Source organism: Mus caroli, unplaced genomic scaffold (genome assembly GCF_978045245.1).
Source record: "Mus caroli unplaced genomic scaffold, Mus_caroli_1 scaffold_9, whole genome shotgun sequence".
NCBI lineage: Eukaryota > Metazoa > Chordata > Mammalia > Rodentia > Muridae > Mus > Mus caroli.
This window is the reverse complement of record NW_028227264.1, coordinates 35,559,244-35,567,500: the sequence shown is the minus strand read 5'-3', so window position 1 is coordinate 35,567,500 and position 8,257 is coordinate 35,559,244. Positions and strand designations below refer to the sequence as shown.

Below are 8,257 nucleotides of genomic sequence, written 5' to 3'. Positions count from 1 at the left end.
TTATGAACCAGACATGATTTCTCCCATTCTCCTCTGTCCAAAGAAAGAAATACTCTCATCACAACGTTTTATGGTTATGTGTTTCCTTGTGACAAGGCACAGATAAGCTTGGCTCTATTTATCATCCACAAGGTTATAGAAAATCACAGCCTAAAATTAGGTGGTCCCTGGCCCAAATCAATCTGTTATCAATTAGTTGTGTAGAAACAGACAACTCATGTAGGTGCTTCAGGTCTCAGATCTCTCAACATAGAATGGGGCTGCAATGGGGGTCTCTTCAGCCTTTGGTCTCCACAGGAAGTCATTTCACATCAAACTAAGTGAGAAAATTACAAAATCACGATTAAATATTTTTAAAAACAAACTATGTATTGGGTTTATCATGATCTTGTTCCCTACAGATAACATGCACTTCAGGGTATTTAGCTTAACAAATTAAAATATGTTTAAAGTTGTGTTTTGGAGATGACCATGGAAATGGAGACAAAGTACTCAAAGTTAGCTCTCTGTCAGCAGAAATGAGGCTCAGAAAAAAGAAAAAGAAAAATCAAGTCAACATTCTTCCTCCTACCCCCCCCCCCAACCCCGGGAGTAAACCATCACTCACCGTGGGAAAATGATTACTTACAGGAAGTAAGGCTGGTGAGTCATCACACTGTTGTTCTGGGACTCTGAAGTGAAGCAGCAGAAATTAGCAAAACGACTGAAAGGTTGGGGTGTGGTCTGTGACTTGCCAACAGCTCCATTCTGGGCATTGCAGGCCGAGGAAAAGCAAATAAGCTTTGGGGATGTTGAGTCACAAGACACTAAATCACAGTCTGGTGCTGGGCTGAGGATCCCAGGGCAAAACCACACAGTTCAGCTTCAGGAGTCACTCCTTGAGCCTGACTTCTCAGAACTCCAAAGTGTCATTGATCAGCAAACGCCAAGTAATGCCACCTCTGGGCTTGTCCTGACAGGCAACCTGCTAAGTCCTGCCTGTGTAAGAGGCAGCCTCCTTATAGAAAAGATCAGCAAGCCTCAAAGGAGGACTTCAGTCACTTAGCACTACCCTCTCCTTCAGTAATGGAATGACATATGGACACCACAATCACACTTCCTATTGTGGTCTTAACAAATAATACTGCACTTCTATTTTCTCCTCTGCGACTAATTAACCTGCTGCGAATGCTTTTTCCACTGCATTTTTCTAGTTGCCCTTTGATGCCCTTAGAAGATGTCTGAACAAGAAGCTGTTCTGTAATCAGAGGAATAGAAATACACAAGAAATTTTAGGATGAATTACCTACTGCATATGCAAACTCTTAGGAGCCTGGGGTACAAGATGGGAACACTGAACTCTTAATGCCTTGGTTTTCTCTATGCCATCTGTGTCTTGAGGCAATGAAAGGAAAAGTTCGGTCCGAAGATTTTTAAAATTCTCACAGGTCAGGACAGGCTATTAGAACAGTTTTTGTTATAGAGCCTGGGCTGGACAGGACGCTACGGCTGAGGACACCAGTTCCAGGGTCATTTGCTGTATTTAAGTCTGCCTTACCAAGTTAAAATAAAACAATCACAGACTCTAGTATGTTCATTTTTTATTGGTGAACTATGTAATTGTGCTACAGACAAATTATGGGCAATACAAAGCATTCATAGAATTATTTTTTAAAAGATGACAATTAGGACATATTTGCTTAATTAATTAGTCCTCCCCTGTACCTCACTGAGCCATGGGGTTTCTGTACCTCACCCTGGGCACTAAGGGTCTTATGGCACGACATAATTAATGTGTTAAGTTAGTTCGTAGACAGTTCCATGTCCAGAGAAATCTTTTTAAACCCGTAAACAGTCAAGCCTGCTTGGAAAAAAAAAAAAAACAAGGTGGGTGAGCTTAGACCATGCTCTGGCTGCTCAAAAAGGCTTTTCCTCAGATGCTCTGGGATCTTTGCTCCTTAGATTAATTCTTTGAAATTTTATACATGTATACATCTTTTAATCGTATCCACCTCTATTTTGTTCTGCCAACTCCCTCAAGGCCCTATCCCAACACATTTTCCTCTCCAACAGGTCCCCATCCGAACTTCATGTTTTCCCTCCCTCCCTTCCTTCCTTCCTTCCTTCCTTCCTTCCTTCCTTCCTTCCTTCCTTCCTTCCTCCCTCCCTCCCTCCCTCCTTCCCCCTCCCCTCTCTCTCAAATGGGCCTAATTAGTGTTCCTTATATGCACATAAATATAAATATCAGGGCATGGGCCTACACCCTCCACCTCTTTCCCACCCCACCCCCAAATTCTTGGGCCCTCTCTCATCTTGGTACGTATACAATTTTCAGTTAGGGGTAGTGCCTCATGAATCACTCCTACATTCATGCAGGAATGTTGTCTGGCTTAATCTTGCATAGATCTGCATGAATCCACAGCTATTCTGAATTCATGGGTGCAGTGGTCATGTCATGTGAAAAAGACAGAATTTCACAGCACTCTGCCACACCCTCTAGGTGTTATTCTCTTGGGACAAGTCCTGAGTTCGGGGATGGAGTGTTGACACAGATATCTCACTTAGGGCTGGGCATTCAGTCTCTTATCCATAGCACTTAGACCAGTTATGTCTTGACTGCTTCTCTCACCACGACTGAGACAGCCTTGATCCATGGGTTCAGGCACAAATATTCAAAAGGCAGTTTGACAACCTGACCACTTAGCAAAATAAAGAGAGTAAATTCCCCACCTTCCTAGGACCTATAACCTCTCCAGCTGTGGTTTTGTGGCAACAGCTGAAGACATCTCCTCGATGACATCATCCTCCTTCCAGTATATCTAATCTTTCGAGAATTATTTCTACAGAACACCAAGGTCATGTGAAAGTAAAGGATGTTTCACTCTGGTGACCACGCCCCGGTTGATGATTGTACAGGGCTGTCTACAGTGATGGGGCTGAAGGCAGATGATCTCTCACTTGCCATGGAGAGAACAATGAAGTGTTTCTCATGCCCAGTAAAGGAAATATAGCTCTGTGTCCAAGATGTTGATAGGAACTAGAAAATCTAAGCCCCACACTTACTCTTCACCTAGCTGTCCTGTCCCTGCGCCTAAAAATCCTCATGCTCTATACTCATTTTCTACTTAAAAGTGTGTTTGTTTTATAAAGACATCTTAGCAGGGAAACCTACTAAACTGCCACTCACATTATGGTGTGACTTTTGGGAAGGAGTTTCCTGGGCTAGTAAAAGTGCAAGGACTATCAAATCTTGGTGGGGCAGAGGAGGTGGAGGGAGAGAGGGTGTGCGGTGGAGAAGGAAAGATGAAAGGTTAAAACCCATTTGGAAGATCCTCTGATTTGAATGGGGGCGGGGTAACTATAGGTGGAAAAAGTAAAACAAACCTGCAGAAGACAGAACACTGCTCAGAAGCCACTCTGGCCAGTCACGGAACTAAAAAGACTATCTCAAAATCAATATATGAGACATGCTGGTTTCCAGAGGACGACAAGAAGCCCTTCCTTACCCTCAGATCAGAGCAACTGTGAAACAAAGCTCAAGAGTTGGGGGTGTGTTGAGGGGGTGGCTCTAAAGGATAGTACACCCAAGGCTTGAGGGCTTGGAAGGCTCTTTCCTCAGCTCAGTAACTCACTTCCACTCTTTAGCAAGCTCTTTCCCTGCTTAATAAGCCATCTCTCTCTACCTATGCCATTTTCTCCTGGTGGCTGCCAGGGTTTTCTTGTAACCTTTGCTGTCTTTTTTGTCTTACACGGTAGTAAATCATTCTTGAGCTTCCTTTTGAGTCCATTTCTGAGTTCCTGTATTAATGAGAGTAAGACCATCCCCTCCAAACCTCTACTTCCACCACTGAGGAGATGGAGACAAAAGGAAGAAGGATTTAAGGCAACATAGTGAGTTCTAGGTCAGTCTGAGCTACATGAAACCCAGTCTCCAAAATAATAACAATAAAGAAAGCAAAGCAAAGAAACTGAAATCATTCTACTGGCATCCACTCTAAATCTTGGCTATTTGGGGGGTCAGTTCCAAGATTACTGAAACAAGGAAAGAAGCCTAGCACTTTTATGGCTTCTGAGTTGACAAGAAGTTACCAAAATTCCCAGTGGGCATGTACTAGACTTTCATAATCCAGCAAGGAAAACCAGGGACATTCCATTGATGAATCACATCTAGAAGACAAGGGACACTATACAAGGCTTTCCCAGACAAAAAATGAATCTTTATAAAGTTGGGGAAAATGTAATCAACTTAACATATTTGCGAGCCATGTGGGCATATTTCCCAGAAAACATGAGAGAACATGAAGTAAGAAATGCTTGAAAACAAAGAGTGGGCCAGGATTGATGCTTGATAAGAACTCGGCGGTACTACAGAGCTGATGCTCAGGCGGATAACGCTGGAGAGGACCTCAGGACTGAGTCAGCCGGGTGCAGGGAGATGCCACCATTTCCTGGAAGTGTTACAGGCCAAGTTCAAGAACTTTGTTAATTTTCTGTTGTAACTGAATGAGGACAGATCAGTTACAATGAATAGTGTTGGTGGGCCAGTTTCGTTTCTATGACTTTGACAAAGAGTGACTTAGGGCAAGAAAAGAGATTTATTTTAGCTTACAATTCCAGATCACACAGTCCATCACTGAAGGAAGTCATGACAAGAATTAGAGGCAGGCCTATTTACTATTCCGGACAGAACTTGGTTCACAACCAAGATGTACAGCAGGAGCAAGGTGAATGATGCTTGCTACCTACCTTGCAGGTAAGTTTATGCTCAGCCAACTTTCTTACAGTTCAGGACCACCTGCCAAAGGATGTTACCCCTCCACACAGTAGCCTGGGTCCTCTTACATCAATTAACAATCAAGACAGTCCCTCACAGATAAGTTCATAGGCTAATCTGATTCAGATCATTTCTTTCAGATGAATCTAGGCATTAAGCTGACAACTAAAGCTAATCACAACAGTTATTGATGCCATGGTTCTAGAGCCTGGAATGTCCAAGAACATGGTATTGCTTACCTGTTATCACTTGTGCAATGCCTTTTCACTGTGACATCACAAAGCAGGCAACACTACAACAGAGAACAAAAGAAACATGCCTTGGGAACTCTTGTTTCTGTAGCAAATTAATTTGACCATAATTATCCCATGGATGAATTAATTCATTCAGGAAGGCAGAGCCTTGACCAGCCAATTGCCCCCCAAAGGTTACACCTTCAATACCATTTCCCTTAGAGATTCTGTTTCTATTGGATTAATTCTGACAAATATTGTTTATTTAGACAATAGCACTAGAGGTAACATGTGAGGTATGCATAGGGTAAGATTGTGTAATGTTGAATTTCTTAAGAAAACAGCAGAATGTCCCAAGGACAACAGAGATGACTTTGTCAGAAGTATTTTGCCTACAGATCTTGAAGGAGATGGAGACTATCATATCATCAGGGAAATCTGTGTGGATGGAAGATGACTGAAATATGGATGAGAATTTCTCAGAAAGGTTTTTCTGAGAAAAACCTTTTGTAAAGGCTCTGGCATCAAATATGGCATGAGATATACAAACTCAAACTGACAATTAAGCATGTGATGTTATATTGTACATGTTCATAAGTAGCTTTGAACACATAGACTGTCAATGGGAAGGTCTAATCATATCTTGACACTCAAAATATTAGACTATACATGATGTTAAAAGTCTCTGAATGAAGAGACAAACACAAGCAACATTTTCCCTGCAAAGACCAAACATCTGGTTATTTTGAATAACTAAACATGTATTTCATAAAACCACAGGATAAAATCTTATATATTACTTTCTATGACCTTGTATTTAGATGTAATTAATTTCCATGGTTTTATGTAAACCTAACAAAAATAGTATCAATTCCATAACCAAGAGCTGAGTCCAGTGATAGTAATTTACTTGTAACCCTTGTTTGGCTTCCAAATAACTGAATGTGCATGCAAGCCCAATGCCCATTGTATCAGTCAGGGTTCTCTAGAGTAGTGGTTCTCAACCTGTGGGTTGTTACCCCTTTGAGTCACATATCAGATACCCTGCATATAAGAGATTTACATTATGGTTCATAACATAGCAAAGTTATATTTATGAAGTAGCAATGAAAGGATTTTATAATGGGGGCTCATCACAACATGAGGAACTGTATAAAGGGTTGTGGTATTAGGAAGGTTGAGAAACAGAGAGAGAGAGAAACAGAGTAGACAGAATGAATATATAGGTAGACATGTACACATTCATTTACACATAATTTACTAGAGTGGCTTATAGGCTATGGTCCAGCTAGTCCAACAATGGCAATCTATCACAATCTATCAATGGAAAGCCTAGGAATCCAGTAGTTGTTCCGTCCGTGAGACTGGATGACTCAGCTGGCCTTCAGTATATGCTGGAATCTCAAAGAAGTAGGCTCCAATGCCAACGAAGGAGTGAATTGGACAGCGAAAGCTAGAGCAAACATGGAAAGAAAGAGCTTCCTTTTCCCATCTGTCCTTTACATAGGCTCACAGAAGAAAGTGTGGCCCAGACTAAAGGTTGATCTTCCCATCTCAAAAGGTCTGAATTAGGAGTTCGTCTTCCCACTTCAAATGATCTAATTAAGAAAACATGTCTCACAGCTGCACCCAGCCACTTGGGTTTTAGTTAATTCCATATGTAGTCAAGTTGACAACAAAAATAGCCTTCACACCCATATTTTATGTGTACACAGTAGCCAATCCTGTCACTCGAAGGCAAGATTTAGAATTACATTCATCTTCTTCTAGAACCCTTGCTTCTCCTATATCTAGTATACATGCCATTTACCTTGGATTTGAATGAGAATATTTTGTTAAGAAAGAAGCATTTCTGTTGTAATTTTTCATCTCAGGTCATCCTGCTAACACTAGGTCAATGGCTTCCAGTCATGTGTGATAAGCAGCCAATGCTCAGCCAGGGTTCCTCCAAGAAAACTAGCTCTAATTCACTGAAATAGAGCTGAAAGTTGTCCTTCAGGAGCACAGAGAACAGGTTAGCTCATTTGCATCTTGACTAAAACCAAATCTTCTTCACTTCTTAGCAAAGGAATTTTGTCCACAGTTTTGATTTCATTGATTGTTTCATTTCGAAAAAACTGGAACACAGGGCTTTAGACTGTGTCTGTCATTAAGCTTGATTGGGACTCTCTCTTTTGTGTCTCCTTTTGGTGATTCCTTGCCAGCTTTCAGCACTTCTTACCTTCCACCCTTTGATCTCCTCTGGACAAAGCTAGTTGGTCCTATTTGCTTAAAGATCAAAGTTCCGGGACATAGGGAAAAAAAGCAAGCATGATCATTAGTCACAAGGTTTTTCATTTTAGTTCCCAAATATGTTGAAAACAGCTTAAAACTATTATTTTCTTCTTCTCCTCTGACTTGGAACATTGCATATCCTAGACAAGTAGGTACTGGTTTTTAATGTGCTGATTCTGGAATTACAAATATTCAAAACAAGACTCTGGGGGATATTGTTAGATATTTACTTGTTGTTCAAAGTCATAATATAGTTAAAATCTATCACACATACTGGGAAGAAAGAGTGATTTTTGTTGGCTCCTCCTTGCAGGACCAGACTGGAACAGGCTGTGGACTTGCACTTCAGCCTAAGTAGCAGCCACCTTCTTTAAATTCCTTGGTTCTCTTATGGAGAATGGGCTCCATATACCCATGGCAACCACTGGTGTGAATCTCTAATTCCACCCCTTGTACAGGAAATGTAAGTAAAGCTTTTTTTTTTCTTTCTAACTTTGTACAGTTTCTGTTTCAGCCACTCAAGTGTGTAGATTAGAGTAAAATGAGGCCAGACTCTGCCTCCCAAACCATAACTTAGATGTCAATTCTGACATGTTCTTCAGTCTCATGTCTACATGCTAAGTCAAAATGCTCTATGCCATTTTCAACTTCTTTCCACCTCCCTGCTCCCCACCAATCAAAAATTAACTCTTAAAAAAGAAGAAAAAGCATTAGAGGATTCTAACAAAACTACAGGTTGAAATATGAATCTTTCAAAATTGAGCTGCCTCTGATTCAGATCCTACTCCAGAAGCATCTTCAAAGCTACCTCCCCTTGGGAAGTTCAGGAACTCTGGTCTGTACCAGCTGCATGGAGCAAGGCTTGGTGGTAGTCAGCCATAACCCAAGCACTCACTAGACCAAAGCAGGAGGTCTGCTTGCTCAAAGCCACCCTGCGCAGAAACCCTGTCCCCCAAAGACAAGAAAAAAAAAAAGAGCTAGAACTTACTGCCCTCAT

At 41.3% G+C, this 8,257-nt stretch overlaps 1 long non-coding RNA gene across 1 annotated transcript; it reads right to left on the bottom strand.

Moving 5' to 3' along the window:
- Window positions 1–1,184: 1,184 nt before the first annotated feature.
- LOC147002619 (uncharacterized) lies at window positions 1,185–7,424 on the bottom strand. Its single transcript, XR_015048397.1, has 3 exons — window positions 6,797–7,424; window positions 4,993–5,045; window positions 1,185–1,237 (listed from the first exon to the last, which is right to left on the bottom strand). It is a non-coding gene; the product is annotated as an uncharacterized LOC147002619 (long non-coding RNA).
- Between the last annotated feature and the right edge of the window lie 833 nt (window positions 7,425–8,257).